Consider the following 12411-nt stretch of genomic DNA (forward strand, 5'->3'; position numbering starts at 1 on the left):
CAAACATTTAAACCTTCGTTCAAAGTGCCCATCATTTCTGACACGTCCAGAAACCTTGGTCAGTGTGAGAGGACTTGGGAAGTGCCAAGCTTTGGGAGGCCACTTGCCAAGTGGTTAGGATTTGAAAAAAATTTAAATGTTCAATAGGTAAGTGGGATAGAGTTAGGTTAGAGAGGGGTCAGGTAGGTAGAATAGAGGTTAAGTATGATAAGAGTTAAGTTGTTTTGAAATTTAAAAGAGTCAGTATTAATAAGTAATTTAAGATTTCATTCGTCAGTTTTGTTATTTTGTTTGTTAGTTAGTATTTTATTTATTTTTCAATAAAAATGTTAGATATTGAAGTTAATTAAGAGTTAGTGTTAGAATATGTTAAAGGAATGTTAAAAGGGTTATTAAATTAGGATTTACTTAGTTGTTAGGATTTAATCAAAATAAATTATGTTACTTGTTAATATTAGTAAAGTTTAGTTATTGTTAGACTATAAGTTAGGGTTAGTTAGTTACAATTAGTAAAGTTAGGTTATGTTTAAAAGTTTTAATGTTAATAATAGTGTTAGATTTATTTATATGTTTTTAATAAAGAAATTACTTAGTTCTCTATATATATATTTTTTTGTTTTATATTTTTAGTTAGTAACTTTTGTTAATTTGAAGGGTATTAGGAATTGGTACGATTGTGTTAGTTTAAAATTAGTAAAAGATAAGTTGTTAGTAAGTGATATGTTAAAATTTTAAATTAGTTTTGGGTTAGTATTACATTTAACGATTTGTTTTAGGTTAAGATATTTAATTTAGTAATGTTAGTGAGGGTAGTTAAAGTTAGTAAGTTTTAAATGCAGGTATGTTTTTACTTAAATAATGTTAAATATGTTAATTGTCAAGTTAGTGATATATTAAAATGTTAAGTTATTTTGAATTAAGTGTTAGTAATGATTGCATGGGGTTTTGTGTTAGAGTAAAGAAAGTGAGATTTTTAAATAGTTTTAGCAAGTAAAATTAGTCGTTAATTGTTGATGTTAGAATTTAGTAAAGGATAATTATTGGTTGATGTTAGTACTTTAGTATGTTTTAGTTAAAGTATATTAGTGATTAGATTTATAATTAATTCTTAATTATAGTAGTAAAACTCAAGGTGACTAGTTACACATAATATAATGGGTTAAATTATGATAGAAGACGAGTTAGACATTGTAAAGAGTTTAATGATAAATTTTATTTTGGAACTTGATGTCGTATCTTTACAATTTGAACAAGTGAGTTAGCTAGGAACACTCAAGGAACTTAGTTAACCTATTAGTAGTGGAACTCTAATTGTAGGGCAATGTCGATAGAAGTTAACTACATAGTTAGTATGTGGGATCAATCAGAGTTTGAGAAACCTGGTCATTAGACCTCCCTCTAATTTCTATTCTAAAATCCCTGAAATGTATTTGGAAGACCTGAACTTCCTCATTTTCCTCACTAACCTTGGTACGACCACATTATGTCAGTAATGTAAATTTTGTGAGTAATTGGATTTATTTCCTTATTTGTCTGATTTTAGATTTTGGTATCTTAATGTGCTTCCTTTTTGCCAATAGTATGATGCGGGGCTGTTTAGCCAACCGCAGTATTGATTATTCTATTTTGCCTCTTGGTTATGTCTTTATTCCTTGAGTAAAATTTTACTTTTGTGGCCACTCTTTATTTCTTTACTTCTTTTGTTTTATACTTTCGCTTTGGATGTTTCATTCTTGATGTTGAATTTAAATTTTGAGGCACTTTCTTCTAAATGTTGTTGGCAAAAGTGACATATGATTGGCCTACCAGAGGGATTCATGACAATTAAGTGGATGTGTAACACTAGAGTATGGGGTTATCAGTAAGAGTAAATCTTGGAATAAGTCTAGATAAGGCTTAGCATAGAATGAACATTTTAGTTGTGCGAATTCCAGGAGGAAGTCAAAGGCTAGTGGGGGAGGATGTAAGGTCCCTCCTCGCATGTACCTATTAAATTTGAATTTCTCTGTCAAATATTTTTTAGGAGATTTGAATGGATATGAAGTAATGTTGTAGGTTTTTAGATGTCCTAATGAAAACCGAGAACAACAGATACATCCATTCTTTAATACATAAAGATTAGAGAACGCCTATGTTGTCTTGACTGTTTAGACATCAATTTGCACTAACAATAATACTATGTGTTTCACTTAATGATGATGTTATTGGTTTTGTTACCTCAAGATTATTCTTGTATTTAATCTGAGCTAATGAATAAGTTATATGTCATATTGATTATGTAATTACAGATGATTAAATGTGAGTAGAAATGAATTAAATAGTTAAGTAATTGAAGCATTATATTCTAAGGTCGCCTCGATCCATCGTAGCATAGTGATACATTACTATTATTTGGATACTCATGACTCGAGATGTCGAGACATTATCTGATGCTTGAACATATTTTATTATTTCATGCTGTGTGATGTTACTTCTAGATATTTGATGTTCACCATTTAAGGTTTTAGGTATATGTATGTAGATGAATTAAGTAAAAAGTAGGCTTAACACATTGATTTTGGAATCTTTATCATTAAAGATATAAGTAGGATGAAAGAAACCCAACTTGATGTATGTTTCAATTTATGTGAATTTTTGATACGTATATATACATATGTACATATGATTTTTGGGACTACTAATGTGTGCAATGAGTGTGCAGATATTTTAGCTAAGGAAACCGACAGAGTAACATAAGTGATCTCCATGTGTTAATTTTGGAAACCCTATTGTTTGTAATTCAAGTATTTTAATTGTGAGATGTATGTATGTATCTTTCTGTGATTGGTAAATGTTAATGTTCGTAACTATGTTCTTATAGTGTCACTTGATACTTGTGAATTGTTTATGTTCTTCAATGTGCTAGTTAGGGTTAGCTGTGTAACCTTTGGACCTAGTCGGTTTAAGTTAGTGTTAATTTTCTAATTGGGTTCTTAATTGAGTTTAGTCACCCTTAATCTGGTTTAGTGCTTAATCTTCTTTTTAGAGTTGTTAGTTGGTCCTAAATTTTTTCCTAGTTTTTGTTTGGTTCCAAACCTATTCCTAAGGCTTTAAAACATGAAATAATTATGCCCAAAGGGTATGGGTATGGGTTGAGGGTCTTTTCCAACCCGTAAGCCCCTTTTGTTGACTTTTGAGATCACTCAAAAAGTCTCATTTTACCTTTGTGCGAAAATTGCAAGTGGTTACCATGAGTTGCCTTACCTCACCTTCACTTAGTGTTTAACCATAGTGTGGGTTGAGTTAGGAGCTTCTAGATTTGTAGGTGGGTGGGAGAAGTTATTGCTTGGGTTGGTGGTTGAGTTTGAAGCTTATTTAGAGGCCCTTCTTGGACTAGTGGGGGGGTTACCCAATCTCTACATTTTAGTGAGGAGTCTTGGAGGAGTGAAGGAAGGAAGGGTAAACTCTACTCAAACTTGTTCATTTGCCATTACCTCTTTGTGCAGGTAGGAATTCTCATCTCCCTTGTTCAGATTTCATGTTTGTTTCATGCTTATGCTACCTTGTTGTTGTTTGAATGCTTGTATGGTTGTGGGTATGTTGGGATGCTTTGAAAATCATGTTATTTTGGACGATTTCTTTTCATGTTTATGTTTGAAATTTTGAGATTTTCTTGCATGGGTGTTTTGGTATTACTTACCCTTGGATAGGGTAGAAGTGACCAATTTTGGGAAAGGTCTGTTTAGTTGGACTCCAACCAGTGTAGAGTCTCTTCTCAGGATGAGAAGAGGAAGGAAGGGTAGGGTGTTGTGGGCCCCTACCTGTCAGGATGAACCTTGTATGATTATGGTATGTTGAAATGGAAGAACGAAAGTTCTTGGTTTATAGCCCAGATTGGGCATCTGGTTGGTGTTGTGCTTGAATTCTCGTGGTTGGAAGAATCCACCTTTCCCTAGTTTTGATTCTTTGTGAATCCTATTGTGAAAACCTTATATGAATATGCATATTCGATTTGTCTCTTAGTCATGCTTGCTGATACCTGATCAGATTTTGTTCTCTCCACGGTTCTTAGAAATGTTTTGCAAAATTGATATGGAACCCTTGTTTAGGGCCATGATGGAAATGTATTTTGATTGTTGAAATTCAAGTACGGTCGAGATTAGAATCCTGAGTAGAAATGTATTTTTAAAATTTTGTTGAAGTGGCAATTAAGCTGGGTTTTCTTACTGGTTCTTTCCTAGTGGAGCCTTTGAACCAGGTAGTTGAATAGAAAAAAAAATGAGTTTGAGTAAATATGCTTGCTTTGAGCCCTTTAGTATTTCAGTTTTTTTACATATGTTTATTTGAAAATGGATAAAAATGATGATGTTTCACTGTTCCTACAATAATTGTATGTTTTGTAATCATGCTCATTTGTTTGAAGTTAATTAGGTAACATAGTGATATATATCAATCTATGCAGTTTAAGATTAAAATATGTTAAAAAAAAAATCCGCTTGTGATTTGTAGGTTTAAATTTTATAATTATACATGTGCATGAGGAAGTTAAGTGAATTTAATTGAATACTTGTTAATCACATCTAATCCTTTTATCACTTTTAAATATTAAAACATAACTTGTTGGCATTTTTGGGCATGACATTTTGGTATTAGAGCCACCAGTTTCGTGACACTAGGGCAATAATGGACCCATGAAAAGTGTGGACATTGAAAACTACATGAATTAAACCTCCTCTAAAATTTTTTGTATTTGATTAGTGTAAATTTGATGAAATGAATATATATATATATATATACTTCTCTATAAGTTCTTGTAAAAAAAAATTTTAAAAATACATTCAATATTCAAACTTACACTTTCAACAACATTGCATTTTTCTTACTAGGAAAATTCAATGTTTAAAATGACGAACTATTTTCCTAATTGGAACCATTTGTAAAAACAACTTTAAATAACTCCTCTACTTTAGGGAAATAAAAATACACCATGTAAACAAATATATGAGAAAATTTTAGTGTGAAGGAAAGAATGTAGGATTCATACCCTTAGTGTTCTCATTTAGTTACTAAATGTCATTATAGATGAGACCCTGCGGTTCTTGATTAATCCGATGCACACTTATATGTGTACATAAATACTCCTTTTAAGTATGGTGGAACAAATCCACTTATTAAACCCCTAAGAGCAAGAAAACCTAGTAGAACTAATATTGTTTTTTTTTTTCTTAATCCATGAACCTCCTAGTGGTTGAATTGATTTTCTAATTCTTTAAATTAAATGGTGCTTAGCAAACTCCTAGTAACTTTATGCCCTTCTCAATGCTTATAAATTCTTAAAGTATGTCAATGCTATCTAAGAAAGTAAATAAAGAAAGCAAGAGAGAATTTATCAAAATACATATTCCTCATACATTTCCTGAGAGAGCACATTTGCTCCCTGGAAAATGTATGGAAAAATAAGAGTGTCTTCAAAAGTGGAAGCAGAGAATATTCTCAAAAATATTCTCCCTTGGCTACAAATGTTTTTTAATATAAAAATAGTAATAATAATAACAATAAAAAAATAAATCAATCAAACAATAAACTCAAATATCCTAAGCTAACCACCCTCCTAACTTCCACCTATCCATCCCCTCATTCATAACTAAAGCCCATGTGTTATGGGACGCAAGGTAGAAAGTGGGGAGTGGTTGCTTGGGAAAGGAGTCAAGCAAGTAATCAATACCAAGAAAAATAAAAAAATAAAGATCTAAAACGATTATCCTCACCTTATCCTATCCTAACCAAATAAACTTTTTGTCATTATAGCTATCCTTGGTTAAAGTCACCATCCATCCAACCACATTTAAGCTTTGAAGCCAAGCTGCCTGGACAAGCTATCTGCTTGGGGGCTACCAGTATAGGGCTAGATCCATGTGAGAACCTTCCGAGCAACCTGCTAGCAACATGTGGAGGGAGTCTGGTCGATGGAACTTGGCAGCATTAAATGAGCTTGGGTTTGATTGACGTGCAGACCAAGTATGGGGTGGCATTGTATGTGGTTATGATTTGGATCGCATGGGGAGAGAGGATGTATGCCTGTCACTGTTGACCTCCCCTTCACTCACCCCAAAAATACATCCTCCTACGACCTTCGTTGGGCAGCGTGACCCACATAAGGATGTGCCCACGTGAGCCTAGGGTAGCATGGGAAGAAGGCATGAAATGGATGCCAACAAGGTCAACAAAAAGAAAGTTGTATACAAAACCTTGCCGCCACCTTTACAGACATTTAAACCTTCGTTCAAAGTGCCCATCATTTCTGACATGTCTAGAAACCTTGGTTAGTGTGAGAGGACTTGGGAAGCGCCAAGCTTTGGGAGGCCACTTGGCAAGTGGTTAGGGTTTGAAAAAAATTTAAATGTTCAGTTGGTAAGTGGGATAGAGTTAGGTTAGAGAGGGGTTAGGTAGGTAGAATAGAGGTTAAGTATGATAAGAGTTAAGTTGGTTTGAAATTTAAAAGAGTCAGTATTAATAAGTAATTTAAGATTTCATTTTTTAGTTTTGTTATTTTGTTTGTTAGTTAGTATTTTATTTATTTTTCATTAAAAATGTTAGATATTGAAGTTAATTAAGAGTTAGTGTTAGAATATGTTAAAGGAATGTTAAAAGGGTTATTAAATTAGGATTTACATAGTTGTTAGGATTTAATCAAAATAAATTATGTTAATTGTTAATATTAGTAAAGTTTAGTTATTGTTAGACTATAAGTTAGGGTCAGTTAGTTACAATTAGTAAAGTTAGGTTATGTTTAAAAGTTTTAATGTTAATAATAGTGTTAGATTTATTTATATGTTTTTAATAAAGAAATTAATTAGTTCTCTATATATATATTTTTTTGTTTTATTTTTTTAGTTAGTAACTTTTGTTAATTTGAAGGGTATTAGGAATTGGTACGATTGTGTTAGTTTAAAATTAGTATAAGATAAGTTGTAAGTAAGTGATATGTTAAAATTTTAATTTATTTTTGGGTTAGTATTATATTTAACGATTTGTTTTAGGTTAAGATATTTAATTTAGTAATGTTAGTGGGGGTATTTAAAGTTAGTAAGTTTTAAATGCAGGTATGTTTTTACTTAAATAATGTTAAATATGTTAATTGTCAAGTTAGTGATATATTAAAATGTTAAGTTATTTTGAATTAAGTGTCAGTAAGGATTGCATGGGGTTTTGTGTTAGAGTAAAGAAAGTGAGATTTTTAAATAGTTTTAGCAAGTAAAATTAGTCATTAATTGCTGATGTTAGAATTTAGTAAAGGATAATTATTCGTTGATGTTAGTACTTTAGTATGTTTTAGTTAAAGTATATTAGTGATTAGATTTATAATTAATTCTTAATTATAGTAGTAAAACTCAAGGTGACTAGTTACACATAATATGATGGGTTAAATTATGATAGAAGACGAGTTAGACATTGTAAAGAGTTTAATGATAAATTTTATTTTGGAACCTGATGTCGTATCTTTACAATTTGAACAAGTGAGTTAGCTAGGAACACTCAAGGAACTTAGTTAACCTATGAGTAGTGGAACTCTAATTGTAGGGCAATGTCAATAGAAGTTAACTACATAGTTAGTATGTGGGATAAATAATAGTTTGAGCGACCTGGTCGTTAGACGTCCCTCTAATTTCTATTCTAAAATCCCTACAATGTATTTGGAAGACCTGAACTTTCTCATTTTCCTCACTAACCTTGGTACGACCACATTATGTCAGTAATGTAAATTTTGTAAGTAATTGGATTTATTTCCTTATTTGTCTGATTTTAGATTTTGGTATCTTAATGTGCTTCCTTTTTGCCAATAGTATGATGTGGGGCTGTTTAGCCAACCGTAGTATTGATTATTCTATTTTGCCTCTTGGTTATGTCTTTATTCCTTGAGTAATATTTTACTTTTGTGGCCATTCTTTATTTATTTACTTGTTTTGTTTTATACTTTTGCATTGGATTTTTCATTCTTGATGTTGAATTTAAATTTTGAGGCACTTTCTTCTGAATGTTGTTGGAAAAAGTGACATATGATGGGCCTACCAGAGGGATTCATGACAATTAAGTGGATGTGTAACACTAGAGTATGGGGTTATCAGTAAGAGTAAATCTTGGAATAAGTCTAGATAAGGCTTAGCATAGAATGAACATTTTAGTTGTGCGAATTCCAAGAGGAAGTCAAAGGCTAGTGTGGGAGGATGTAAGGTCCCTCCTCGCATGTACCTATTAAATTTGAATTTCTCTGTCAAATCTATTGTAGGAGATTTGAATGGATATGAAGTAATGTTGTAGGTTTTTAGATGTCCTAATGAAAATTGAGAACAACAGATGCATCCATGCTTTAATACTTAAAGACTAGAGAACGCCTATGTTGTCTTGACTATTTAGACATCAATTAGCACTAACAATAATTCTAGGTGTTTCACTTAATGATGATGTTATTGATTTTGTTACCTCAATGATTATTCTTCTATTTAATCTGAGTTAATGAATAAGTTATATGTCATATTGATTATGTAATTACTGATGATTAAATGTGAGTAGAAATGAATTAAATAGTTAAGTAATTGAAGCATTATGTATAGAGTTCGCCCCGATCCATCGTAGCATAGTGATACATTACTATTATTTGGATACTCATGACTCGAGATGTCGAGACATTATCTGATGCTTGAAAATATTTTATTATTTCATGCTGTGTGATGTTACTTCTAGATATTTGATGTTCACCATTTAGGGTTTTAGGTATATGTATGTAGATGAATTAAGTAAAAAGTAGGCTTAACACATTGATTTTGGAATCTTTATGATTAAAGATATAAGTAGGATGAAAGAAACCCTGCTTGATGTATGTTTCAATTTATGTGAATTTCTGATACGTATATATACATATATACATATGATTTTTGGGACTACTAATGTGTGCAATGAGTGTGCAGATATTTTAGCTGAGGAAACCGACAGAGGAACATAACTGATCTCCATGTGTTAATTTTGGAAACCCTATTGTTTGTAATTCAAGTATTTTAATTGTGAGATGTATGTATGTATCTTTCTATGATCGGTAAATGTTAATGTTTGTAACTATGTTCTTATAGTGTCACTTGATACTCGTGAATTGTTTATGTTCTTTAGCGTGCTAGTTAGGGTTAACTGTATAACCTTTGGACCTAGTCGGTTTAAGTTAGTGTTAAATTGCTAATTGGGTTCTTTATCAAGTTTAGTCACCCTTAATCCGGTTTAGTGCTTAATCTTCTTTTTAGAGTTGTTAGTTGGTCCTAATTTTTATCCTAGATTTTGTTTGGTTCCAAACCTATTCCTAAGGCTTTAAAACATGAAATAATTATGCCCAAAGGGTATGGGTATGGGTTGGGGGTATTTTCCAACCCGTAAGCCCCTTTTGTTGACTTTTGAGATCACTCAAAAAGTCTCATTTTACCTTTGTGCGAAAATTACAAGTGGTTACCATGAGTTGCCTTACCTCAAATCCACTTAGTATTTAACCATAGTGTTGGTTGAGTTAGGAGCTTATAGATTTGTAGGTGGGTGGGAGAAGTTATTGTTTGGGTTGGTGGTTGAGTTTGAAGCTTATTTAGAGGCCCTTCTTGGACTAGTGCGGGGGTTACCCAATATCTACATTTTAGAGAGGAGTATTGAAAGAGTGAAGGAAGGAAGGGGAAACTCTACTCAAACTTGTTCATTTTCCATTACCTCTTTGTGCAGGTAGGAATTCTCATCTCCCTTGTTCAGATTTCATGTTTGTTTCATGCTTATGCTACCTTGTTGTTGTTTGAATGCTTGTATGGTTGTGGGTATGTTGGGATGCTTTGAAAACCATGTTATTTTGGACGATTTCTTTTCATGTTTATGTTTGAAATTTTGAGATTTTCTTCCATGGGTGTTTTGGTATTACTCACCCTTGGATAGGGTAGAAGTGACCAATTTTGGGAAAGGTCTATTTAGTTTGACTCCAACCAGTGTAGAGTCTCTTCTCAGGATGAGAAGAGGGATGAAGGGTAGGGTGTTGTGGACCCCTACCTGTCAGCACGAACTTTGTATGATTATGGTATGTTGAAATGGAAGAACGGAAGTTCTTGGTTTATAGCCCAGATTGGGCATCTGGTTGGTGTTGTGGTTGACTTCTCCTGGTTGGAAGAATCTACCTTTCCCTAGTTTTGATTCATTGTGAATCCTATTGTGAAAACCTTATATGAATATGCATGTTTGATTTGTCTCTTAGTCATGCTTGTTGATACCTGATCAGATTTTGTTCTCTCCACGGTTCTTAGAAATGTGTTGTAAAATTGATATGGAACCCTTGTTAAGGGCCATGATGGAAATGTATTTTGATTGTTGAAATTCAAGTACGGTCGAGATTAGAATCCTGAGTAGAAATGTGTCAAGATTAGAATCCTGAGTAGAAATGTATTTTTAAACTTTTGTTGAAGTGGAAATGAAGCTGGGTTTTCTTACTGGTTCTTTCCCAGTGGAGCCTTTGAACCAAGTAGTTTAATAGAAAAAAAAATGAGTTTGAGTAAATATGCTTGCTTTGAGCCTTTTAGTATTTCAGTTTTTTTACATATGTTTATTTGAAAATGGATAAAAATGATGATCTTTCACTCTTCCTACGATAATTGTATGTTTTGTAATCATTCTCATTTGTTTGAAGTTAATTAGGTAACATAGTGATATATATCAATCTATGTAGTTTAAGATTAAAATATGTTTAAAAAAAAATTCACTTGTGATTTGTATGTTTAAATTTTATAATTATACATGTGCGTGAGGAAGTTAAGTGAATTTAATTGAATACTTGTTTATCACATCTAATCCTTTTATTAGTTTTAAATATTAAAAGATAACTTGTTGGCATTTTTGGGCATGACATTTTGGTATCAGAGCCACCGGTTTCGTGACACTGGGGCAATAATGGACCCATGAAAAGTGTGGACATTTAAAAGTACATGAATTAAACCTCCTCTCACATTTTTCGTATTTGATTAGTGTAAATTTGACGAAATGAATATATATATATATATATATATATATATATATATATAGACTTCTCTATAAGTTCGTGTAAAAAAAATTTAAAAAATACATTCAATATTCAAACTTAGACTTTCAACAACATTGTATTTTTCTTACTAGGAAAATTCAATGTTTAAAATGACGAACTATTTTCCTAATTGGAACAATTTGTAAAACCACTTTAAATAACTCCTCTACTTTAGGGAAATAAAAATACACCATGTAAACAAATCTATGAGAAAATTTTAGTGTGAAGGAAAGAATGTAGGATTCATACCCTTAGTGTTCTCATTTAGTTACTAAATGCCATTATAGATGAGACCCTATGGTTCTTGATTAATCCGATGCACACTTATATGTGTGCATAATTACTCCTTTTAAGTATGGTGGAACAAATCCACTTATTAAACCCCTAAGAGCAAGAAAACCTAGTAGAACTAATATTGTTTTTTTTTTCTTAATCCATGAACCTCCTAGTGGTTGAATTAATTTTCTAATTCTTTAAATTAAATGGTGCTTAGCAAACTCCTATTAACTTTATGCCCTTCTCAATGCTTATAAATTCTTAAAGTATATCAATGCTATCTAAGAAAGTAAATAAAGAAAGCAAGAGAGAATTTCTCAAAATACATATTCCTCATACATTTCCTGAGAGAGCACATTTGCTCCCTAGAAAATGTATGGAAAAATAAAAGTGTCTTCAAAAGTGGAAGCAGAGAATATTCTCAAAAATATTCTCCCTTGGCTACAAATTTTTTTAATATAAAAATAGTAATAATAATAACAATAAAGAAATAAATCAATCAAATAATAAACTCAAATATCCTAAGCTAACCACCCTCCTAACTTCCACCTATCCATCCCCTCATTCATAACTAAAGCCCATGTGTTATGGGACGCAAGGTAGAAAGTGGGGAGTGGTTGCTTGGGAAAGGAGTCAAGCAAGTAATCAATACCAAGAAAAATAAAAAAATAAAGATCTAAAACGATTATCCTCACCTTATCCTATCCTAACCAAATAAAATTTTTGTTATTATAGCTATCCTTGGTTAAAGTCACCATCCATCCAACCACATTTAAGCTTTGAAGCCAATCTGCCTGGACAAGCTCTGTGCCTTGGGGTCGCCAGTACAGGGCTAGATCCATGTGAGAACCTTCCAAGCAACCTGCTAGCAACATGTGGAGGGATTCTGGTCGATGGAACCTGGCAGCATTAAATCAGCTCAGGTTTGATTGGCATGCAGACCAAGTATGGGGCAACATTGTATGTGGTTATGATTTGGATTGCATGGGGAGAGAGGATGTATGCCTGTCATTGTTGACTTCCCCTTCACTCAACCCAAAACTATATCCTCCTACGACCTTTGTTGGGCA

General features: G+C 32.3%; 1 pseudogene; it reads right to left on the reverse strand.

Annotated features, from left to right (window-relative positions):
• Positions 1-12183, reverse strand: part of LOC149571751 (alpha pinene synthase, chloroplastic-like) — a 61789-nt pseudogene extending 49606 nt beyond the window's left edge.
• Between the last annotated feature and the right edge of the window lie 228 nt (positions 12184-12411).

This window comes from Cupressus sempervirens, chromosome 2, assembly GCF_028749045.1.
Source record: "Cupressus sempervirens isolate cs-2001-9-10 chromosome 2, ASM2874904v1, whole genome shotgun sequence".
Classification (NCBI taxonomy): domain Eukaryota; kingdom Viridiplantae; phylum Streptophyta; class Pinopsida; order Cupressales; family Cupressaceae; genus Cupressus; species Cupressus sempervirens.